The 26728-nt window shown below is 39.6% G+C and overlaps 2 pseudogenes; one reads left to right on the forward strand and one right to left on the reverse strand.

Moving 5' to 3' along the window:
• Positions 1-237: 237 nt before the first annotated feature.
• On the reverse strand, positions 238-772 carry LOC107180899 (annotated as a pseudogene).
• Positions 773-1752: 980 nt separating this feature from the next.
• On the forward strand, positions 1753-17306 carry LOC122235299 (annotated as a pseudogene).
• The last annotated feature ends 9422 nt before the right edge of the window (positions 17307-26728 follow it).

A 26728-nucleotide genomic window follows, 5' to 3' on the forward strand; every position in this document is an offset into this window, starting at 1 on the left:
CCACTGCTAAGTGACCAATCTGCCAGCAACTGAGACCAACAACACTTAGCCCCAGTATGATACCATTTCCAAGACTGGTCAGCATGGCAGCAGGATGATTATGTTGGACTGCCTCCATCTTGGAAGGGGCAACGCTTTTTCTTGCTGGAATAGACACTCTGGATACACATTTTTCCTTCCCTGCATGCAATTATTCTCCCCCCCCCCAGTTTTATACCTTTATTTGACAATAAGTGATTAATTCCCATCCACATCAACTGTCTGTAGATTTTTGAGAGTGGTGACAGGTACAAAGGTAACCAGTGTATAGAGCTTGTCTGGTGAATCTTCATATTTGTTACATTTCCTGGACAGCCACACATGGATATGGTATGGAACATTCCTTATTCCTTTAGCCCAGACAGCTTTGTTCCCATCTCCTTCATGGCAAATTTCTGGGTCTCTTTGAGTGCCCAGTGGCACGCTTCTCGAAACCTACTCCATGGATGCACTTGTGAATGTTGATGGTGTGTTCTCTGGTCACTATCTCAATAATGGCAGAATGGACCTTATTCTTCTCACCATCCTTCTTTACAGGAGCCGTTCTGCTGGGTTCAGGTTGGAAAGGAAGTGTATACAATTATTCTGACCAGACTACTATCCATGGACTTACAGGTGCCTTATCCACGATCATGGTATTCCACACAGCATTACTTCTGATCAAAGAACTCTCTTCATAGCAAAAGAAGCACAGCAATGGGCCCATGCTCATGGAATTCATTGGCATCACCATGTTTTCCACCTTCTTGAAGCAGCTGACTTGATAGAATGGTAGAATGACCTTTTTTTAAAAACGCTTATTTATTTTTGAGACAGAGAGAGACAGAGCATGAACGGGGGAGGGTCAGAGAGAGAGGGAGACACAGAATCCAAAACAGGCTCCAGGCTCTGAGCTGTCAGCACAGAGCCCGACGCGGGGCTCAAACTCATGGACTGCGAGATCATGACCTGAGCTGAAGTCAGACGCTTAACCGACTGAGCCACCCAGGCGCCCCTAGAATGGCCTTTTGCAGATTCAGTTACATTGCAAGCTAGATGGCAATACCTTATTTCTTTAAAAAAAATTTTCATGTTTATTTTTTCGTTACAGAAAGAGAGAACACTCGCGGGGGGGGGGGGGGGTAGAGACAGAGAGAGACACAGAATCCAAAGCAGGCTCCAGGCTCTGAGCTGTCAGCACAGAGCCCGATGCAGGGCTCAAACTCACAAACCATGACATCATGACCTGAGCTGAAGTCAGATGCTTAACCAACTGAGCCACGCAGGTGTCCCAAGATGGCAATACCTTCTAAGACTGGGTCAAGGCTCTGCAGAAGGCTGTATATACTCTGAATCAGTATCCAACATATGACCCTGTTCCTCCCATAGGCAGGGTCCAAGAATCAAAGGGACCCACTAGAAAAATGTTTGCTTCCTGCTCCAATAACATTGTGTTCTGCTGGCCTAGAGGCCTTAGTCTCATAGGGATGAAGGTTTCCAGCAGAGGACACATTGAATTGGGAGTTAGGACTGCCACCCAGCCACATTGGGCTCCTCATGTCTCTGAGTCACCAGTCAAGGAAGGCAGTTACTGTACTGGCTGGAGTGACTGATCCTGATTATCAAAGACTGTTACTCAACAATGTAGGTAAGGAAGAGTGTGTCTGGATGTCTGGAATACAAGAGATCCCTTACAGTATCTCTTAGTACTACCACGGCCTGTGATTTAGGTCAATGGAAAACCGCAACAACCCAATTCAGGCAGGACTATTAGCGGCCCAGACCTTCTGGTATGAGTTAGTCAAAGAACAATGACCAAATGATTTTTTGGGTTTTTTTTTTGAGGCACAGAGGAAAGGGAAATGAAAGATGGTAGATATAAATACCAACAACCATTTGACCAGTTGCAGAAATGAGAACTGTAATTGTTATGAGTATTTCTTCTTTGTTATGAGCATGTTTCTATGTAGGGGTGTGTGTGTGCATGTGTGTGTGTGTGTGTGTGTGTGTGTGTGTGTGCGTGCATATGTGTGTGTGTATACATTCATCAATAGATAGATAGAACAAATATAGTTTTCCTTCCCTCTGTTATCCCCATATCATGTTTCATAAGATGAATTGATTCTATTTCACTGTATTTACATTAAAAGATATCAAGTAGAAGAAGGAACATCACCCAAGGGCTTGCATCTCTACTGGTAAAAGGGTTAGTGTGTTTTCAGTTGTTTCATGTTATGTTGAAGTACGACTTTATTATTGTCTTTACTTTGAGATTAGTAATAGTTTAAGGAGATTGTACAGATGTCAATATAAGAAGAGCAGGGCTGTGATGGTCAATTTCACACATCAACTTAGCTAGGCTATGGTGCTCAGTTGTGTAGTCAAACACTGGTCTAGGTATTTTGTAGCTATGATTAACATCTACAATTAGTTGACTTTAAGTAAGGAGATTATACTCCATAGCTTCCTTAATAATGAAAACTAAGGTTTCTTGGGAAGGAAAGAATTCTGACTCAAGACTGTAATATATCAAGTCCTGTGTGAGTTCCAGCCTGCTACACCGCTCTATACATTCCTTTATTTATTTATTTTTATTTTTTAAATATAATTTATTGTCAAATTGGTTTCCATACAACACCCAGTGCTCATCCCAACAGGCGCCCTCCTCAATGCCCATCACCCACTTTCCCCTCTCCCCCACCCCCCATCAACCCTCAGTTTGTTCTCAGTATTTAAGAGTCTCTTATGGTTTGCCCCCTTCCCTCTCTGTAACTATTCTTCCCCCTCCCCCTCCCCCCTGGTCTTCTGTTAAGTTTCTCAGGATCCACATAGGAGTGAAGACATATGGTATCTGTCTTTCTCTTCCTGACTTATTTCACTTAGCATAACACTCTCCAGTTCCATCCACGTTGCTACAAATGGCCAGATTTCATTCTTTCTCATTGCCAAGTAGTATTCCATTGTATATATAAACCACATCTCCTTTATCCATTCGTCAGTTGATAGACATTTAGGCTCTTTCCATAATTTGGCTATTGCTGAGAGTGCTGCTATAAACATTGGGGTACAAGTGCCCCTGTGCGTCAGCGCTCCTGTATCCCTTGGGTAAGTTCCTAGCAGTGCTATTGCTGGGTCATAGGGTAGATCTATTTTTAATTTGGGGGGGAACCTCCACACTGTTGTCCAGAAAGGCTGCACCAGTTGGCATTCCCACCAACAGTGCAAGAGGGTTCCCATTTCTCCACATCCTCTCCAGCATCTATAGTCTCCTGATTTGTTCATTTTTGCCACTCTGACCAGCGTGAGGTGGTATCTCAGTGTGGTTTTGATTTTTATTTCCCTGATGAGGAGTAACGTTGAGCATCTTTTCATGTGCCTGTTGGCCATCTGGATGTCTTCTTTAGAGAAGTGTCTATTCATGTCTTCTGCCCATTTCATCACTGGATTATTTGTTTTTCGGGTGCGGAGTTTGGGGAGCTCTTTATAGATTTTGGATACTAGCCCTTTGTCCGATATGTCATTTGCAAATATCTTTTCACATTCCGTCAGTTGCCTTTTAGTTTTGTTGATTGTTTCCTTCGCAGTGCAGAAGCTTTTTATCTTCGTGAGGTCCCAATAGTTCATTTTGGCTTTTAATTCCCTTACCTTTGGAAATGTGTCAAGTAAGAAATTGCTGTGGCTGAGGTCAGAGAAGTTTTCTCCTGCTTTCTCCTCTAGGGTTTTGATGGTTTCCTGTCTCACATTCAGGTTCTTCATCCATTTTGAGTTTATTTTTGTGATTGGTGTAACAAAGTGGTTTAGTTTCATTCTTTTGCATGTTTCTGTCCAGTTGTCCCAGCACTGTTTGTTAAAGAGACTGTCTTTTTTCCATTGGATATTCTTTCCTGCTTTGTCAAAGATTAGTTGGCCAAACATTTGTGGGTCCAATTCTGGAGTCTCTATTCTATTTCTTTGGTCTACGTGTCTGTTTTGGTGCCAATACCGTACTGTCTTGATGATTACAGCTTTGTAGTGGAGGCTAAAGTCTGGGATTGTGATGCCTTCCACTTTGGTTTTCTTATTCAATATTACTTTGGCTATTCAGGGTCTTTTGTGGTTCCATACAAATTTTAGGATTGCTTGTTCTAGCTTTGAGAAGAATGCTGGTGCAATTTTGATTGGGATTGCATTGAATGTGTAGATAGCTTTGGGTAGTATTGACATTTTAACAATACTTATTCTTCCCATACATGAGCATGGAATGTTTTTCCATTTCTTTGTGTCTTCTTCAATTTCCTTCATAAGCGTTCTATAATTTTCAGCATACAGATGTTTTACATCTTTGGTTAGATTTAGTCCTAGGTATTTTATGATTCTTGGTGCAATTGTGAATGGGATTAGTTTTTTCATTTGTCTTTCTGTTGCTTCATTATTGGTGTATAAAGATGCAACTGATTTCTGTACATTGATTTTGTATCCTGCGACTTTGCTGAATTCATGTACTAGCTCTAGCAGACTTTTGGTGGAGTCTGTCGGGTTTTCCATGTATAGTATCATGTCATCTGCAAAAAGTGAAAGCTTGACTTCTTCTTTGCCAATTTTTATGCCTTTGATTTCCTTTTCTTGTCTGATTGCTGATGCTAGAACTTCCAACACTATGTTAAACAACAGCGGTGAGAGTGGACATCCCTGTCGTGTTCCTGATCTCAGGGAAAAAGCTCTCAGTTTTTCCCCATTGAGGATGATGTTAGCTGTGGGCTTTTCATAAATGGCTTTTATGATGTTTAAGTATGGTCCTTCTATCCCGACTTTCTCGAGGGTTTTTATTAAGAAAGGTTGCTGAATTTTGTCAAATGCTTTTTCTGCATTGATTGACAGGGTCATATGGTTTTTATCTTTTCTTTTATTAATGTGATGTATCACGTTGATTGATTTGCGAATGTTGAACCAGCCCTGCATCCCAGGAATGAATCCCACTTGATCATGGTGAATAATTCTTTTTATATGCTGTTGAATTCGATTTGTTAGTATCTCATTGAAAATTTTTGCATCCATATTCATCAGGGATATTGGCCTGTAATTCTCTTTTTTTACTGGGTCTCTGTCTGGTTTAGGAATCAAAGTAATACTGGCTTCATAGAATGAGTCTGGAAGTTTTCCTTCCCTTTCTATTTTTTTGAAACAGCTTGAGAAGGATAAGTATTATCTCTGCTTTAAACTTCTGGTAGAACTCCCCTGGGAAGCCATCTGGTCCTGGACTCTTATTTGTTGGGATATTTTTGATGATTGATTCATTTTCTTCGCTGGTCATGGGTCTGTTCAAGCTTTCTATTTCCTCCTGATTGAGTTTTGGAAGAGTGTGGGTGTTTAGGAATTTGTCTATTTCTTCCAGGTTGTCCAGTTTGTTGGCATATAAGTTTTCATAGTATTCCCTGATAATTGCTTGTATCTCTGAGAGATTGGTTGTAATAATCCCATTTTCATTCATGATTTTATCTATTTGGGTCATCTCCCTTTTCTTTTTGAGAAGCCTGGCTAGAGGTTTATCGATTTTGTTTATTTTTTCAAAAAACCAACTCTTGGTTTCATTGATCTGCTCTACAGTTTTTTTTAGATTCTATATTGTTTATTTCTGCTCTGATCTTTATTATTTCTCTTCTTCGGCTGCGTTTAGGCTGTCTTTGCTGTTCTGCTTCTATTTCCTTTAGGTGTGCTGTTAGATTTTGTATTTGGGATTTTTCTTGTTTCTTGAGATAGGCCTGGATTGCAATGTATTTTCCTCTCAGGACTGCCCTCGCTGCATCCCAAAGCGTTTGGATTGTTGTATTTTCATTTTCGTTTTTTTCCATATATCTTTTAATTTTTTCTCTAGTTGCCTGGTTTACCCACTCATTCTTTAGTAGGGTGTTCTTTAACCTCCATGCTTTTGGAGGTTTTCCAGACTTTTTCCTGTGGTTGATTCCAAGTTTCATAGCATTGTGATCTGAAAGTGTGTATGGTATGAAATCAATTCTTTTATACTTATGAAGGGCTGTCTTGTGACCCAGTATGTGATCTATCTTGGAGAATGTTCCATGTGCACTCGAGAAGAAAGTATATTCTGTTGCTTTGGGATGCAGAATTCTAAATATATCTGTCAAATCCATTTGATCCAATGTATCATTCAGGGCCCTTGTTTCTTTATTGATTCTCTGTCTATATGATCTATCCATTGTTATAAGTGGAGTATTAATGTCCCCTGCAATTACCACATTCTTATCAATAAGGTTGCTTATGTTTGTGATTAATTTTTTATATATTTGGGGGCTCCCGTAGTTGGCACATAGACATTTATAATTGCTAGTTCTACCTGATGGATAGACCCTGTAATTATTATATAATGCGCTTCTTCATCTCTTGTTACAGCCTTTAATTTAAAGTCTAGTTTGTCTGATATAAGTATGGCTACTCCAGCTTTCTTCTGACTTCCAGTGGCATGATAAATAGTTCTCCATCCCGTCACTCTCAATATGAAGGTGTCCTCAGGTCTAAAATGAGTCTCTTGTAGACAGCAAATAGATAGGTCTTGTTTTTTTAATCCATCCTGATACCCTATGTCTTTTGGTTCGTGCATTTAGTCAATTTACATTCAGTGTTATTATTGAAAGATATGGGTTTAGAGTCATTGTGATATATGTAGGTTTCATGCTTGTAGTGGTGTCTCTGGTACTTTGTGGTCCTTGCAACATTTCACTCACAGAGTCCCCCTTAGGATCTCTTGTCGGGCTGGTTTAGTGGTGATGAATTCCTTCAATTTTTGTTTGTTTTGGAAAACCTTTATCTCTCCTTCTATTCTGAATGACAGGCTTGCTGAGTGAAGGATTCCTGGCTGCATATTTTTCCATTCATCACATTGAAGATTTCCTGCCATTCTTTTCTGCCCTGCCAAGTTTCAGAAGATAGAACTTACTTTCATTGATCTGTTCTACTGGTGTTTTGTTTCCTTTTGTTTTTGTTTTTTTTCTTCTACATTGTTTTTTTTTTTTCTCTAATCTTTATTTCCCTTCTGATGGCTTTAGGCTTTGTTTGCTGTTCCAGTAACAAACCACCATTTCTCATCTTATGTTCAAAACACACAACATTAGATTTCAAAAGTGCTACATTTTTAATATTCCAATGATGGCCGTTATCTATTCCAAATTAAAAAAAATTCTAAATCACACATGTGCACAAAAACATTTGCAAGGAGAAATTTAAATATCAGATTCAAGTGAAATATTATTATTATTATTATTTTAGGAGACACACCTCTAGTACACTTTGCTCAAAACAATGGGTCAATGAATGGTTAAGGTCAAGGTCAAAATGGGCCCAAGAATAGACAAAGACCGGGGAGTCTATATCAATAAATGCTACAGTTTTGAAATCCAGTAATAAGCTTTCTAACACCAGGTAATAACACATTTATTATCAGTAATAGTGAACGGAACATGATTTCCTTGGTGGGACTAAAATGATCTGTGATGTGACCGCTTCAAAGTTATGAAAAGCGCAACTTATGTTTTAAATTTTGTGGGGCACCTGGGTGGCTCAGTCGGTTGGGCATCTGACTTCGGCTCAGGTCATGATCTCACAGCTCGTGAGTTCGAGCCCCACCTTGGGCTCTGTGCTGACACCTCAGAGCCTGGAGCCTGCTTCAGATTCTGTGTCTCCCTCTGTCTCTACCCCACCCCTGCTCACACTCTGTCTCTCTCTCTCTCTTTCTCTCTCTCTCTCTCAAAAATAAACATTAAAAAAATTAAATTTTGCTATTCACCCAACACGTGGTGAAATAGTCCATACCATGTAAAAAAGTGCTGCGTTGAGTATCGTGGGGGAATTTATTAAAAAAAAAATTTAATGTTTATTTATTTTAGACAGAGAGAGAGAGAGAGAGACAGAGCATGAGCGGGGGAAGGGCAGAGAGAGACAGAGACACAGAATCCGAAGCAGGCTCCAGACTCCCCGCTGTCAGCACAGAGCCCAACACGGGGCTTGAACTCACAGACCGCGAGATCATGACCTGAGCCGAAATCAGATGCTCAACTGAGTGAGCCACCCAGGTGCCCCTAGTATTGTGGGGGAATTTAAAAATGAATACACAATCTCTTCCATAGTCAAGTGACAAGAGAAAACAGAAACAGAAGTGATACAAATATTTTAGGATAGCTGTAGAAGCGCAACTTGTTGGGGCTATGTAGCAAACAAAGGAGATTCATGCCTATTTAGCTGGCAAAAGAATAAGATTTCAACAGGTAAAGAGAAAGAAGTTAAGAACACTCCAGGAGAAGGACATATGTGAAGCAGAGAAGTAATGGTTAGTTTTAGACAAAGCATTAATCAGGAAGGATGGCAATAAGGGAAGAATGCAGCAAATAAAACTAAAAAGGGCATCAGGTTATGAACATTTGAACATCTAAGAGTTTAGAAGGGGAAGCTACTGACAGGCTCTCAGGAGGGGAGAACTATGTTGTAGGAAGATAATATTGCAGAACTATGAAGGATGGAGAGATCATATGAGAGTTTAATAGTACAGGCAAGGTCCTGAACTAGGGCAGCAGAAGTGGGAATTCAAAGAAAGAATTTAAAGTAGCATTGGGGAGGTAAATATTGCAGAGCCTAATAATAACTGGGGGAGGGGGAAGGATAAGGAAATGCAGGAGTCAAGGAAAACACTAAATTCCCAGCCCTACGTGGTAACACTGGGCAATAGCCTTTAGAAGAAATAATTTCTGTTACTTTATCAACAAACCTCCATACCAATTAAGAAATGGTCTTCACAAAGCATTAGGGCAACATGCTCTCTACTTGGAAACCATAGAACTGTTTTGTATATGTGTAATTCTAAAATTCCTTAAGGAATACTTATTTTAAAATTACATTACTAGTTTTTGAACATCCCAGTTAGTTTAGAAAAGTAGCATTTTACCATGTACCTGAACAAGATTGTTTAAGGAACAAATCACATGATCACCTCAAAAGCTGCAAAGAAAGTATTTGACAAAATTCAACACTCTTTCATGTTACAAACTCTCAACAAACTAGGTACAGAAGGAATGTATCTCAACATAATAAAGGACACATATGACAATCCCACAGCTAACGTACTCAATGGTGAAAAACTGAAAGCTTTTCCTCCAAGATCAGGAGCAAGACAAGGTTGCCCAATGTCACTACTCCTACTCAGCATACTACCAGAAGTCCTAGCCAGAACAATTTGACAATAAAAGGAAATAGAAGACATCCGGACTGGAAAGGAAGAAGCAAACTTATCTCTGTTTGCAGATAATGTAGTCTTACATGTAGAAAGCCCCAAGAATCCCCCCCACAAACACAAATCTGTTAGAACTAATAAATGAATTCAGTAAAGTTGCAAGTCATGAAATCAACGTGCAAATGTCAGTTGTATTTCTATACACTAACAACAAATTACCCAAAAATGAAATGAAGAAAACAACCCCATTTACAATAGCGTCAAAAAGAGTGAAATACTTAGGAAAAAACTTAACCAAGGAGGTGAAGGACTTGTGCACTGAAAACTACAAAGCACCGATGAAAGAAATTAAAGAAGACATACATAAATGGAAAATTATCCCCTGTTCATCGGTTGGAAGACTTAGTATCATTAAAATGCCCATACTGCACAAAGCAATCTACAGATTTAATGTTATCTCCACCAAAACCCCAATGCTATTTTTTCCCCAGAAATAGACAGAGCAATCCTACAATTCATGTGGATCCACAAAAGACTGAATAACCAAAGCGATCCCAAGAAAGAACAACAACAACAACAACAACCTGGAGGCATCACACTTCTTGATTTGAAAAATATATTACAAAGCTACAGTAATAAAAACAGTATGGGACGAGCATAAAGACAGATGTATAGACCAATGGAACAGAACAGTGAGCCCGGAAACAAACTGTCACATACACAGTCAACTGATTTTAGACAAGGAGGCCAAGAATACGAAATGGGGAAAAGATAGAATCTTCAATGAACGAAGCTGGGGAAACTTTATATCCACATACCTGCAAAAGAACAAAAGAGGATAAGGTCTCATGTTAAGTGTTCTTCCGACATTAAAAACAACAGCAACAGCAGCATCCTGACCAAAAACAGAAGGGCAACATACAGGATTCCATCCACTCCTGAAGGAGTATGTATCAGCATGAAGAGGAGGTCCGTGTCACTGAGGATAAGTTGCTAATGTGAAAATATGACAGACAGCAATCTCAGTTCACAAGCTGAACTGAGCCTTACTCTGGCTTTTTTCCCATTCTCTTATACATCCATGCCGTCTCTTGCAATTATACGTTGGCATATAAAGCCACTTTTAGTCACTTTAATAACTCTGAAAGCAAATATGCCATGAAATGCTTATAAAGTGCAATTGAAGATAAAAATATTCACTACAGGGGCGCCTGGGTGGCTCAGTCGGTTAAGCGGCCGACTTCCCGACTCGGGTCATGATCTCACGGTTCATGGGTTCCTGCCCCGCATCCCCCCACTTGTGTTCTGTCTGTCTGTCTCTCTCTCTCTCTCTCAAAAATAAATAAACATGAAAAAAATTAAAAATTCATTACAATTGCCTACTTTCTGTTGAAGAAACACTGGCAGTATCAAGAAAAGTAAATGACACTGAGAAATGATGTAAAGACTTCCTACTTTCAGACTATATATTGATCACTACTCTCCTAAGAAAAACTGATTCTGCAACAAAGAGCCATGATTAAATTGTTAATAAACAATCAGCTTCATGCACGATATGTGTATTTCCTGGTGAAATTCCCAATCTATCATTCCCTGTTTTGAATAACACCCACAAAACCATTAATGAATCTGAAAAGTTAAAGTACACTTAGCACTTATGTTACATCAGAACAATGAATTCAAAATGGAAAATGCCTAATTAATTTCAATTAATTTTAAAGGTATAACCAAAATGTTTTTAACATGTATTAATAAAGAAAAACAACCATTTTCTACTTCCATATGTGTAGTATATTTCATGAGAATATATTGTGTTACCAAATTCAACAGACCTTTAAGAGTTGCTCATACACCTTTTTAATTGCTTGCATTCTCTGGCTGTGAACAATTTTAGAATGTTGCCAAACTTTTTGTTGCAGTCGAAGTATATTCTACAAACATAAAAGAAAACAGCTGTGATGACCATTTCGGTTAAATTGTAAAGTTAATGAAAAAGGCCTATGTTAAACTTGAAAGGAATTGTTTTTAAATAAATATTTTGATATCTTCTCTTTTATCAAATATTATGACCTAGTTTACATCATTTGTGTTCACCAGTAGTATACAAAAACACCACAATAATCTCATCTGCCAGTCACTGGGTAGGAAATTTCCCGTCTTAACAATATTCAAAGCATGTATCTTATTCTTGTTGACTTCAAAATCCACACGCATGGTCCTTCCAATAATGCCGGTCTTCCTATTCTTCCACCAGTGATCGTGTTATATCCCTACTTAGCCACTCACTTACAGGGTCATACCTTAGATCTTGTCAGCCCAATAACTAAAACATCTACATGATGTTAATCATAGAAAAGACTTATAGGGGAACTATGTACGGACACTGTTCTGAACCATTTCAAACAGGCTTACAATAGAGGGGCTCATTTATATCCTAAGGAAAAAAAAACCAAAATCAAAATCATAAGTACTCTTATCATACTCCCTTTCATAGATGAGGAAACTGAGGCTCAGAGAAAAGCAATCTGTCCCCGTTTTCACGGCTAGCAATTGGAAAATCAGCACTGGATCCCAAACATTATTCTTGTTTCAGTGTCCAGGCTCTTGCCCAATGTACTACACTGATTCTCCATTTTCCCCAACATTCAACCTCTACCTCCCTATGTTTGTAACTCACTCCCTTTCACACTACAGCTCTGTACCCTATCAGGATCCGACATCCACCGAATGAAACATTTTTCACCCATCCCCTGTCTCGACCCTCTGTCCTCATTTTCCTCCTTTCCAGCTAAATCCATGATCAATGGTTATATCTATGCCCTTGCTTCTTTTTAAAAGTCTTTTTTAAATGTTTTATTTATTTTTGACAGAGAGAAAGACAGAGAGAGAGAGAGAGAGACAGAGACAGAGAGAGAGAGACAGAGCATGAGTGGGGGAGGGGCAGAGAGAGACAGAGACACAGAATCCGAAGCAGGCTCCAGGCTCTGAGCTGTCAGCACAGAGCCCGATGCGGGGCTCAAACTCACAGACCGTGAGATCATGACCTGAGCCGAAGTCGGACGCTTAACCCACTGAGCCACCCAGGCGCCCCACATATACACTTTTATATTATGTTCTATCCTTCTCAAGCTGTTTCAAAAAAATAGAAAGGGAAGGAAAACTTCCAGACTCATTCTATGAAGCCAGTATTACTTTGATTCCTAAACCAGACAGAGACCCAGTAAAAAAAGAGAATTACAGGCCAATATCCCTGATGAATATGGATGCAAAAATTTTCAATGAGATACTAACAAATCGAATTCAACAGCATATAAAAAGAATTATTCACCATGATCAAGTGGGATTCATTCCTGGGATGCAGGGCTGGTTCAACATTCGCAAATCAATCAACGTGATACATCACATTAATAAAAGAAAAGATAAAAACCATATGACCCTGTCAATCAATGCAGAAAAAGCATTTGACAAAATTCAGCAACCTTTCTTAATAAAAACCCTCGAGAAAGTCGGGATAGAAGGACCATACTTAAACATCATAAAAGCCATTTATGAAAAGCCCACAGCTAACATCATCCTCAATGGGGAAAAACTGAGAGCTTTTTCCCTGAGATCAGGAACACGACAGGGATGTCCACTCTCACCGCTGTTGTTTAACATAGTGTTGGAAGTTCTAGCATCAGCAATCAGACAAGAAAAGGAAATCAAAGGCATAAAAATTGGCAAAGAAGAAGTCAAGCTTTCACTTTTTGCAGATGACATGATACTATACATGGAAAACCCGACAGACTCCACCAAAAGTCTGCTAGAGCTAGTACATGAATTCAGCAAAGTCGCAGGATACAAAATCAATGTACAGAAATCAGTTGCATCTTTATACACCAATAATGAAGCAACAGAAAGACAAATGAAAAAACTAATCCCATTCACAATTGCACCAAGAATCATAAAATACCTAGGACTAAATCTAACCAAAGATGTAAAACATCTGTATGCTGAAAATTATAGAACGCTTATGAAGGAAATTGAAGAAGACACAAAGAAATGGAAAAACATTCCATGCTCATGTATGGGAAGAATAAGTATTGTTAAAATGTCAATACTACCCAAAGCTATCTACACATTCAATGCAATCCCAATCAAAATTGCACCAGCATTCTTCTCAAAGCTAGAACAAGCAATCCTAAAATTTGTATGGAACCACAAAAGACCCTGAATAGCCAAAGTAATATTGAATAAGAAAACCAAAGTGGAAGGCATCACAATCCCAGACTTTAGCCTCCACTACAAAGCTGTAATCATCAAGACAGTACGGTATTGGCACCAAAACAGACACGTAGACCAAAGAAATAGAATAGAGACTCCAGAATTGGACCCACAAATGTTTGGCCAACTAATCTTTGACAAAGCAGGAAAGAATATCCAATGGAAAAAAGACAGTCTCTTTAACAAACAGTGCTGGGACAACTGGACAGAAACATGCAAAAGAATGAAACTAAACCACTTTGTTACACCAATCACAAAAATAAACTCAAAATGGATGAAGAACCTGAATGTGAGACAGGAAACCATCAAAACCCTAGAGGAGAAAGCAGGAGAAAACTTCTCTGACCTCAGCCACAGCAATTTCTTACTTGACACATTTCCAAAGGTAAGGGAATTAAAAGCCAAAATGAACTATTGGGACCTCACGAAGATAAAAAGCTTCTGCACTGCGAAGGAAACAATCAACAAAACTAAAAGGCAACTGACGGAATGTGAAAAGATATTTGCAAATGACATATCGGACAAAGGGCTAGTATCCAAAATCTATAAAGAGCTCCCCAAACTCCGCACCCGAAAAACAAATAATCCAGTGATGAAATGGGCAGAAGACATGAATAGACACTTCTCTAAAGAAGACATCCAGATGGCCAACAGGCACATGAAAAGATGCTCAACGTTACTCCTCATCAGGGAAATAAAAATCAAAACCACACTGAGATACCACCTCACGCTGGTCAGAGTGGCAAAAATGAACAAATCAGGAGACTATAGATGCTGGAGAGGATGTGGAGAAATGGGAACCCTCTTGCACTGTTGGTGGGAATGCCAACTGGTGCAGCCTTTCTGGACAACAGTGTGGAGGTTCCCCCCCAAATTAAAAATAGATCTACCCTATGACCCAGCAATAGCACTGCTAGGAACTTACCCAAGGGATACAGGAGCGCTGACGCACAGGGGCACTTGTACCCCAATGTTTATAGCAGCACTCTCAGCAATAGCCAAATTATGGAAAGAGCCTAAATGTCTATCAACTGACGAATGGATAAAGGAGATGTGGTTTATATATACAATGGAATACTACTTGGCAATGAGAAAGAATGAAATCTGGCCATTTGTAGCAACGTGGATGGAACTGGAGAGTGTTATGCTAAGTGAAATAAGTCAGGAAGAGAAAGACAGATACCATATGTCTTCACTCCTATGTGGATCCTGAGAAACTTAACAGAAGACCAGGGGGGAGGGGGAGGGGGAAGAATAGTTACAGAGAGGGAAGGGGGCAAACCATAAGAGACTCTTAAATACTGAGAACAAACTGAGGGTTGATGGGGGGTGGGGGAGAGGGGAAAGTGGGTGATGGGCATTGAGGAGGGCGCCTGTTGGGATGAGCACTGGGTGTTGTATGGAAACCAATTTGACAATAAATTATATTTAAAAAATAAAAATAAATAAATAAAGGAATGTATAGAGCGGTGTAGCAGGCTGGAACTCACACAGGACTTGATATATTACAGTCTTGAGTCAGAATTCTTTCCTTCCCAAGAAACCTTAGTTTTCATTATTAAGGAAGCTATGGAGTATAATCTCCTTACTTAAAGTCAACTAATTGTAGATGTTAATCATAGCTACAAAATACCTAGACCAGTGTTTGACTACACAACTGAGCACCATAGCCTAGCTAAGTTGATGTGTGAAATTGACCATCACAGCCCTGCTCTTCTTATATTGACATCTGTACAATCTCCTTAAACTATTACTAATCTCAAAGTAAAGACAATAATAAAGTCGTACTTCAACATAACATGAAACAACTGAAAACACACTAACCCTTTTACCAGTAGAGATGCAAGCCCTTGGGTGATGTTCCTTCTTCTACTTGATATCTTTTAATGTAAATACAGTGAAATAGAATCAATTCATCTTATGAAACATGATATGGGGATAACAGAGGGAAGGAAAACTATATTTGTTCTATCTATCTATTGATGAATGTATACACACACACATATGCACGCACACACACACACACACACACACACACACACACACATGCACACACACACCCCTACATAGAAACATGCTCATAACAAAGAAGAAATACTCATAACAATTACAGTTCTCATTTCTGCAACTGGTCAAATGGTTGTTGGTATTTATATCTACCATCTTTCATTTCCCTTTCCTCTGTGCCTCAAAAAAAAAACCCAAAAAATCATTTGGTCATTGTTCTTTGACTAACTCATACCAGAAGGTCTGGGCCGCTAATAGTCCTGCCTGAATTGGGTTGTTGCGGTTTTCCATTGACCTAAATCACAGGCCGTGGTAGTACTAAGAGATACTGTAAGGGATCTCTTGTATTCCAGACATCCAGACACACTCTTCCTTACCTACATTGTTGAGTAACAGTCTTTGATAATCAGGATCAGTCACTCCAGCCAGTACAGTAACTGCCTTCCTTGACTGGTGACTCAGAGACATGAGGAGCCCAATGTGGCTGGGTGGCAGTCCTAACTCCCAATTCAATGTGTCCTCTGCTGGAAACCTTCATCCCTATGAGACTAAGGCCTCTAGGCCAGCAGAACACAATGTTATTGGAGCAGGAAGCAAACATTTTTCTAGTGGGTCCCTTTGATTCTTGGACCCTGCCTATGGGAGGAACAGGGTCATATGTTGGATACTGATTCAGAGTATATACAGCCTTCTGCAGAGCCTTGACCCAGTCTTAGAAGGTATTGCCATCTTGGGACACCTGCGTGGCTCAGTTGGTTAAGCATCTGACTTCAGCTCAGGTCATGATGTCATGGTTTGTGAGTTTGAGCCCTGCATCGGGCTCTGTGCTGACAGCTCAGAGCCTGGAGCCTGCTTTGGATTCTGTGTCTCTCTCTGTCTCTACCCCCCCCCCCCCCCCGCGAGTGTTCTCTCTTTCTGTAACGAAAAAATAAACATGAAAATTTTTTTTAAAGAAATAAGGTATTGCCATCTAGCTTGCAATGTAACTGAATCTGCAAAAGGCCATTCTAGGGGCGCCTGGGTGGCTCAGTCGGTTAAGCGTCTGACTTCAGCTCAGGTCATGATCTCGCAGTCCATGAGTTTGAGCCCCGCGTCGGGCTCTGTGCTGACAGCTCAGAGCCTGGAGCCTGTTTTGGATTCTGTGTCTCCCTCTCTCTCTGACCCTCCCCCGTTCATGCTCTGTCTCTCTCTGTCTCAAAAATAAATAAGCGTTTTTAAAAAAAGGTCATTCTACCATTCTATCAAGTCAGCTGCTTCAAGAAGGTGGAAAACATGGTGATGCCAATGAATTCCATGAGCATGGGCCCATTGCTGTGCTTCTTTTGCTATGAAGAGAGTTCTTTGATCAGAAGTAATGCTGTGTGGAATACCATGATCGTGGATAAGGCACCTGTAAGTCCATGGATAGTAGTCTGGTCAGAATAATTGTATACACTTCCTTTCCAACCTGAACCCAGCAGAACGGCTCCTGTAAAGAAGGATGGTGAGAAGAATAAGGTCCATTCTGCCATTATTGAGATAGTGACCAGAGAACACACCATCAACATTCACAAGTGCATCCATGGAGTAGGTTTCGAGAAGCGTGCCACTGGGCACTCAAAGAGACCCAGAAATTTGCCATGAAGGAGATGGGAACAAAGCTGTCTGGGCTAAAGGAATAAGGAATGTTCCATACCATATCCATGTGTGGCTGTCCAGGAAATGTAACAAATATGAAGATTCACCAGACAAGCTCTATACACTGGTTACCTTTGTACCTGTCACCACTCTCAAAAATCTACAGACAGTTGATGTGGATGGGAATTAATCACTTATTGTCAAATAAAGGTATAAAACTGGGGGGGGGGAGAATAATTGCATGCAGGGAAGGAAAAATGTGTATCCAGAGTGTCTATTCCAGCAAGAAAAAGCGTTGCCCCTTCCAAGATGGAGGCAGTCCAACATAATCATCCTGCTGCCATGCTGACCAGTCTTGGAAATGGTATCATACTGGGGCTAAGTGTTGTTGGTCTCAGTTGCTGGCAGATTGGTCACTTAGCAGTGGTTGTAGCCAGGTTGGTCTTGCTGAATAGAAGTCTATGTTGGTGAGCCCATACATCACTTCCATCCCTGCCACCATGGCCACTTTGTGGTCATCATCTACTGGGCGATGACATGGGGTGGCTGAGGAAAAGGCTGACTAGTATCCACAGAACAGGTCATCCTATCCATTTGATTATTAAAATCCTCCCCTGCTGAAGTTACACTTTGGTGAACATTCACATGGGACATAAATGTCTTTATGCTTTTTGCCCATTCAGAGATATCTATTCACAATACCTTGTACCCAGACCTCCCTGCCACCAATTTTCCAATCATGCTCCTTCCAAGTCTTTGACCATCCAGCCAAACCATTGGCAACAGCCCATGAATTGTTGTATAATCACACATCTAGCCATTTCTCCTTCCGAGAAATGTGAACAACTAGGTGTGCTGCCCCTAAGTTGTGCCCACTGGAAGGATTTATCTTCACCATCTTCCTTCAGGAATGTCCCAGAGAGGTGCTGCAGTGCTGTAGATGTCCACATTTGGGTAGTGCCTGCATATCGTGCAGAACCATCGGCAAACCAGGCCCAAGTCTTCTCTTCCTCTGTCAACTGATCATAGGGAACTCATAAGGCCATAGGTGCAGGCTTGGAGAGAGGAGCAGTGTAGCAGGAGTGGGGTCCAGAGGCATTATGGCCACTTTCTCACTTTTCACTTCTTTGTGCTTTCAGGGCCTGCTCAAGCATGGTTACATATATACCACTTCCATTTGATGATGTCCATGCCCAACTTTATGGCTTGGTGAGTCAGATAACACCCAATTTATGATGGGCAGCTGAGGTCACATGCTAATATAGTGGCCCATGTTCAAGCATCCAGTCTCTCCTAAAGCCCAGAAGGAAATCAAAAGCTGTTTTGCAAAAGGAGAGTAGTTATCTGCAGAGGATAGCAGGGCTTTGCTCCGAAATCTAAGGTCCTGTGCTGTGATTCATGTAAAGGAGCCTGCCAAAGGTTCCAACTCCAAACACCATCCCTCTCTGCCACTGACACTTCAAACACCCATTGGAGCTGCTGAATCATGTGGCCCAAGTGACAAAGCGTGCACATCATCTTAGGTCTGCTGCAGAGCCTTCTCTTAATCTGGGTCCCACTCAAAATTAGCAGGTTTTTAGATCACTTGGTAAATGGGTTGAAATAATACACCCCAAGGAGGAATACATTGCCTCCAAAATCCAAAAAGACTCACTAGGTGTTGTGCCTCTTTTCCTGGCCGTAGGAAGGGACAGATGCAACAACTTATCCTTCACCTTAGAAGGGATATCTCAATATGCCTGATACCACTAGACCTATTGGAATTTCACTTAGGTGGAAGGATCCTGAATTTTTGTCAGATTTATTTCCTACCCTCTGACACGCAACTGTCTTACCAGTCAGTCTAGAGTAGTTGCTGCTTCTTGCTTACCAGGTCCAATCAGGATAATGTCATCAATGTGATGAACCAATGTGATGCCTTGTGTAAAGAAAAAGTGGTCAAGGTTCCTGTGGGTTAAATTATGATTTAGGCCTGGAGAACTGATATACTCCTGGGGTAGGACAATGAAGGAGTAATGTTGGCAAATGGTTTCTAGTGGTATTTACTAATAGTATCAAAGAAAAAGCATTTTCCAGATGTTTTGGGTCTAATTGTGACTTCTAAAAAGGTGTTGATGTCTTAACCTCCAGTACCTGTGAATGTGGCTCTACTTGGCAAAAGGGACTTTTGCAGATGATTAAGTTAAGGTCCTTAGGGTGGGCTCTAATCCCATATCCCAATTTGGACGCAGATCCAGACAAGTAAAGAGGGCTAGCAATATGAAAACACAGCGGGAAGATGGCCATCTGGAAGCCAAGGAATGCCCGAAGCTACCAGAAGCTAGGAGAGAGTCATGGAACAGATTTTCCCTCACAGTCTTCAGAAAGAACCAATCCTACCAACACCTTGATCTTAGATTTCTGGACTCCAGAACTATGTGACAATAAATTTATCTACTGAAACCACCCAGTTTGTGGTACGGTGTTATAGCAGTCCCAAGAAATTCATATAATGGACCAATATCCGCATACAAAGAACCAGGGGATATGTTCGAGCTATGTAACCACATCTGCAACAGTAGCTGTAATTAGTAAACTTTACAATAATCCACTGTCATCCTCCAAGATCCATTGTTTCCTGCACGGGCCAAATAGTTGAGTTGAAAGGGGCTGTGGTGGGAATCACCACCCCTTCATCTTTCAAGTTCTTGATAGTGGCATTAATCTCTACAACCCCTCCATGGAAGTAGTGTTTCTTTTAGCAATATTCCTAGGTAGAGGCAATTCTGGTGGCTTCCCCTTGGCCTTTCCCACTGTAGTACCTCTCACTCCACAGGTCAGGGAACGAATGTGGGGGTTCCACCAGTTGCTTTGTATGTCTACTCAAATTATGCATTCCAGGACTGTGGAAATAACCACAGGATGAGTTTGAGGAACCACTGTGACCACTGCAAGATGGACCTACACTAAAGCTCCATTGATCGCCTGACCTCACTAAGCCCCTACTCTGACTGTTGATACTGTCCTTTGATGCACAAAAGTTTTTAACTTTCATGAAGTCAAATTTGTCTATTTTTTAATTTTGTTGCCTGTGATTTTGGTGTCACATTAAAAAAAATCACTGCAAAATCTAATTTCATGAAGCTTTGCCCTATTTTTCTTCTAGGAGTTTCATGATTTGTATATTATGTTTAGGTTTTTTTTTTTAATCCATTTTGAGTTAATTTTTGTATGTAGTGTTAGGCAAGAGTCAAACTTCATTCTTTTGCACGTGGATATCCAGTTTTATCCACAACATTTGTTAAAAAGACTGACCTTTCTGCATTGAATGGTCTTGGAACCCTTTTCAAAAATCATTTGATCATGCATGAGAGGGTTTGTTTCTGAGCTTTTTGTTCTAATCCATTGTTTCATACATGTGTCTATGCCAGTACCAAACTGTTTTGATTACTGTAGCTTTGTACTAAGTTTTGAAATCAGGTAGTATGAGTCCTCAAGCTTTGTCTTCTTTTTTAAGATTGTTTTAGCCATCCAGGGTCCCTTGACATTCCATCAGAATTTTAGGATGGATATTTCTGTTTCTGCAATATCATCATTGGGATTTTGATCAGGATTGTATCAAATGTGTAGATTGCTTTGGGTGGTATTGCCATCCTAACAATATTAAGCATTCCAATCCATGAACATGGAAAGTCTTTCCATTTATTTATATCTTCTTTAATTTCTTTTAGCAATATTTTGTAGCTTTCATTATACAGGTCTTTCACTTCCTTGGTTAACTTACTGCCTAAGTATTTTATTCTTTTTGATGCTATTGTAAATTATTTTTTCCCTTAATTTCCTCTTTAGATTGTTCTTTGTTAGTGCATAAGCATGCAATTTATTTTCTTTGCATGTTGATTTTATATCCTGCTACTTTGCTGAATTCATTTATTACTTCTAACAGGGGTTTTTTGGTGTGGAATATTTTGGATTTTGTACTTCTAAGATCATATCATCTGCAAATAGAGATAATTTTACTTTTTCCTTGCCATTTAGGATGTCTTTAATTTCTGTTTCTTGTCTAATTGCTCTAACTAGATCTTCCAATAGTCTGTTCAATAGAAATGACAAGAACAGAAATCCTTTCCTTGCTCCTGGCATTAAATGAAAAACTTTCAGTCTTTTGCCACTGACTGCACTGTGAATTTTTCAAATATGCTTTTTTTTTTTATTATGCTGAGGTAATTTCATTCTATTCCCAGTTTATTGCGTGTCTTTATTGTGAAAGGGTGTTGAATTTAGTCAAATGCTTTTTTTTTTTTTTTTTTGCATCAATTGAAGTGAATGTCTATGTGTGTGTTGGGGGAGGGCATTTCCTCTTCATTCTCTTAATGTGGTGTATTACATTGATCAATTTTTTCATATGTTGAACCATCTTTGCTTTCCAAGAATAAATTCTACTTGGTCATGGTTTACAACATTTTTCAACATGTTGAATTCAGTTATCTAGTATTTTATTGAGAATTTTTGCTTCCGTGTTCATAAGGTCTATATTTCTCCTGTATTTTCTAGTCTGGATTTGGTTTCAGGGCATACTGACCTCATGGAATGAGTTAGGAAATACTCTATCCTCTTCAGTGTTTGGAAGAGTTTGAAAAAGAGTAGTGGTTAGTTCTTTAAATGTTTGGTAGAATTTATGAGTGAAGCCATATCAGGTCCAGGGTTTTTCTCTGTTGGGAGGTTTTTCATTATTTATTCAATCCCCTTAGAGGTCTATTTTGATTTTATATTTCTTCATGATTTAGTCTTGGTAAGTTTTGTGTTTCTAAGAATTTGTCCATTTTATCAAGGCTATCCACTGTGTTGGTGTACTATTATTTATAGCACTCGCTTATAATTATTTTTATTTCTGTAGGATTGATAGTAAGTAATGTCCCCAGTTTCATATCCGATTTTAGTAATTTGAGTCTTCTCTCTTTCTTTGTTCAACTAGCAAAAGGTTTGTCAATTTTGTTGATATTTCCAAATAACCAACTTTTGGTTTCATTGATTTTCTCTATACATTTTTATTCTTTATTCAAACAACTAACGCTTGTTTTTTATTAAATATTTTTAAAAAATTATTCTTATGGGCAGAATAAATGAGAGAGAGGGAGAGAAAGAGAATCACAAGCAGGCTCTGCGCTGTCAGCACAGAGCCTGATATGAGGCTCAAACTCATGAAACGTGAGATCACGTCCTGAGCCAAAGTCAGACGCTTAACCAACTGAGTCACCCAGGTGTCCTAACTTTTGTCCTTTTTATTCAAAAAAACAACAAACTTTTGGGTTCACTGATTTTCTCTAGTTTTCTATTCTAATTTTTATTTTCTCTGTTCTATTCTGTTTTTTAGTATTTAATTTATTTTTTTAAATTTACACTCAATTCTTTATTACTTTTTTCCTTCTGCTGACTCTGGGTGTAGTTTTTCTTCTTTCTCTTGTTCCTTAAGTTGAAAAGTTAGGTTGTCGATTTGAGAGAATTCTCCTTTTTTAGTGTAAGCATTGATAGCTATACATTTCCAACAGAATTTCCCCATCTTATATGTGCTGTGGCTGCTAAGCACAAATCTTTGGTGTATGCATAAAACAAAGCACATTTTTTATTCTTTTCTTTCTGATAGGTTTAAAAAGAAGATACAGCAAAATGATACATGGTTTTCATTTTGATGTTACCCACATTAGATGGAATACAACAAAGTGATCCTCATGGTAACCACAAAGAAAATACCTATAGAACACACACACACACACACACACACACACACACACACACACACAAAAGAGAATTGGACAATCCCAAAGAGAGGTGGCAGGTAACACAATGGCTACTTCCCCAACAACAGACCTCTCTCAATGGACAAAAACCATGAAATTGTTTGTGTCCCATATGAATGCTCATTAAAGGCTGACATGAATGGGGGAAGATTTTAAGAATCAAGTGGGAGAAAGAATGAAATCTGGCCATTTGCAGCAATGTGGATGGAACTGGAGGGTATTATGCTAAGTGAAATAAGCCAGGCAGAGAAAGACAGATACCATATGTTTTCACTCATATGTGGATCCTGAGAAACTTAGCAGAGGACCATGGGGGAGGGAAAGGGGGAAAAAGTTACAGAGAGGGAGGGAGGCAAACCATAAGAGACTCTTAAGGACTGAGAACAAACTAAGGGTAGATGGGTGGTGGGGGAGAGGGGAAAGTGGGTGATGGTCAGGGAGGAGGGCACTTGTTGGGATGAGCACTGGGTGTTGTATGGAAACCAACTTGACAATAAATTATATTTGATAAAAAAAAAGAATCAAGTGGATAAGATGATCCATTCTGTGGATCTCAGTCAGCCTCTTTATCCTGCCAACCTTTTCATTGTTCAATGGGGTCATCAAAATAGTGGTCATTGTCACGGGATGGAAGATATGCATGGACACAGTAACATAAGGCTGCCCTGGCTATGGGCACTGTTGGATGTTCAATCTGCCAGCATCAGAGATCAAAACTGAGTCATTAATATGGCACCATCTTCCAGGTGATCAACCTAGTGGCAGGTTGATTGCATTGGGACACTTTCAGATTGGAAGGGGCAGTGTTGTTTTTACTGTAATGGACACTTACTCTGGATACAGTTATATCTTCTTTGCCCCCAGTGCTTCTTCAAAAACTACCATCTGAGGATGTAAGGAATGCCTTATCTTCTATCTTTGTATTCCACACAGGATTGCTATAGTGCTTGGATGTTAAGTGAAACACTCATATAGATGTTGCTGTGATGGATTGTGTATGGCTTTAATTAAAGGAGATTACCCTCAAGAATGTATAAGGCCAAAAAGTAAGGTTTCTGAGGAAGGAAGGAATACTGCCTGACTTTAACATGGAGTTTCTCTGCGTTTCCATACTGCCAGCATGTGCTATATGTTTCTTCCTCATGACTACAACATCAACGCCCATTTCAGTTTCTAGATGGCCAGGCTACCATATATATTTAAGATTCAAGACTGCATGGTCAATTTTTCCCTGAATTTCTCACTAGCCAACTTGCCCTACAGATTTCAACTTACCATTTCCCAGAATCATGGGAGCAAATTCATTAAAATAAATCATTTAATAATATGCAGGTGGCCAACAGACACATGAAAAGATGGTCAACATCACTAATCATCAATGAAATGCAAATCAAACCCACAATGAGATACAACCTTACACCTGTCAGAATGGCTAAAATAAAAAATACAAGATGGGGCTCCTGGGTGGCTCAGTCAGTTAAACGTCTGGCTCAGCTCAGGTCATGATCTCGTGGTTCATGAGATCAAGCCCTGTGTCAGGCTCTGCACAGATAGCACAGAGCCTGCTTGGGATTCTCTCTCTCCCTCTCTTCTGCCCCCCCTCCACTCATACTTTCTCTTGCAAAATAAATAAACATTTTAAAAAATAAAAATTAAATTAAAAATACAAGAAGTAACAATTGTTGGTGAGGATGTGAAGAGATAAGTGGCATCATGTACTGTTGATGGGAATGCAAACTGGTGAAGCCACTGTGGAAAACAGTATAGAGGTCCCTCAAAAAATTACATGGAGAACCAGTGAAACTAATTCGAAAAGATATGTACACCCCTATGTTCATTGAAACATTATTTACAATAGCCAAGATATGGAAGAACCTAAGAGCCTATTTGATAGACAAATAGATAAGAAAGATGTGGAATGTATGCGTGGGCTTGAACACACACACACAGACACACACACAGTAGAATATTACACAACCATAAAAGAGGGTGAGTTTGTGCCATTTGCAACAACATGGATCTATGTGGAGGGTATTATGCTATGTGACCTGAGACTGAGAAAGACAAATATCATATGATTTTGTTCATATGTAGAATCTAAAAAACGAAACAAATGAATAAACAATTTTTAAAAAGCATAATCAGACACATAAATACAGAGAACAAACTAATGGTTGCCAGAGGGGAAGGGGTGAAGAGATGGACAAAATGGATGAAGAGGAATGGGAGATACAGACTTCTAGTTATGGAACCAATAAGTCACAGGAATAAAAGGCGCAGCATAGGCAATATAGCAATGATATTGTAATAGCACTGTATGGTGACAGATGGTGGCTGCACTTCTAGTGAGTATAGCATAACATATTGAGAAGTTGAATCATTGTGTTGTGTATCTGAAACTAATATAACATTGTGTATCAACTAAACTCAAATAAAAAATTCTGCAACAGGGATGGAGTAAGTCATCCTTATCTTACAAAACCAGGCACTGAGGATCACCAAAGTTGGTGTTGAGTAGTATGTTCCAGATCACCCAGTATTTGAGTCTAAGTTTGGCTCCAAAGCCCATATGGTCCCCAGTACATCATATGGCCAAAAAGATCAGGGAAGGCCTGAGAGGTTTTCTGAGGTTTTGAGTATATCGAATAAGGGTATTGGGAGTGTTTTTAAATTTTTTTTAATGTTTATTATTTTTGAGAGAGAGAGACAGAGAGACAGAGAGACAGAGTGCGAGTGGGGGAGGGGCAGAGAGAGAGGGAGACACACAATCTGAAGCAGGCTCCAGGCTCTGAGCTGTCAGCACAGAGCCCGATACGGAGCTCACACTCACAAACGGCGAGATGGTGACCTGAGCTGAAGTCAGACGCTTAACCAACTGAGCCACCCAGGCGCCCCTAGGAGTGTGTTTAGAACGTGTCAAACATGCACCTAAGTGATACAACAGTATAACAATCTTCACATGTTAGTCACCCAGTTTCAACAATTATCAAAATACAGTTCATTCTGTTTCACATATATTACGCTCTCCAACTCTGCTACTGCTCCTGTCTCCACTCAATTATTTTAAAGCAAATCCTAGGTATGTTTTTATTCATAACCCACACTACAAAATAAAAATACTATCAATATACACAATAAAAAATTCATTAATGTTATCTGATATCTAGTCAACATATTTCTCCAATTAATTTCATAACTGTCCTTTTACCATGGGCTCATTTACATCAGAATTCAAACAGGATGTCCAGACTGTCTTTCTTTAATATGTTTTATAAATTTCCTTTAATACATATCATTTCTTGCTTTTCCTTTATCTTATCATTTTTTTTTTGTGGAAGAGACTAGGTCATTGTGTCATTGAATTTTGGAAATCCTGGATCTGGCAGATCACACCCCTGCTGTGTTTCTCAACATATTCTTCTGTCACTAGCATGTACCCTGAACTGACAGAACTTGAGGCTTCATCATCAGATTCAGGTTTGGCTCCATGGCAAAAATATGTCAGAGATGGTGCTTTGTACTTCCTATTGCATCTGCAGCCCAATAGGAGATAATGTCTCTGTGTCTCTTTTTCATTGTGATGTTAAGATTGACCAGTGGGTCCAGGTGTTTTGAGCCCTCCTTGTTCATTACAAAGTTCCCTATCAGTAGGTTGATCATATGTCATCCAAATGGAGACTATTTTGTAGAGGAGGTAAAGTAAGGTGTAGTATTAGTAATGATGATAGAACAACCAATGTAAACCAGGACTTGTCCCAGGAAAATCATGGTGTATGTTCATCAGACATATCAACCTCCACATCATGGATTTACCAGCCAGTGAGGGTTATTGCTA

The sequence above is a fragment of the Panthera tigris genome, chromosome X (genome assembly GCF_018350195.1).
Source record: "Panthera tigris isolate Pti1 chromosome X, P.tigris_Pti1_mat1.1, whole genome shotgun sequence".
In the NCBI taxonomy this organism is placed as follows: domain Eukaryota; kingdom Metazoa; phylum Chordata; class Mammalia; order Carnivora; family Felidae; genus Panthera; species Panthera tigris.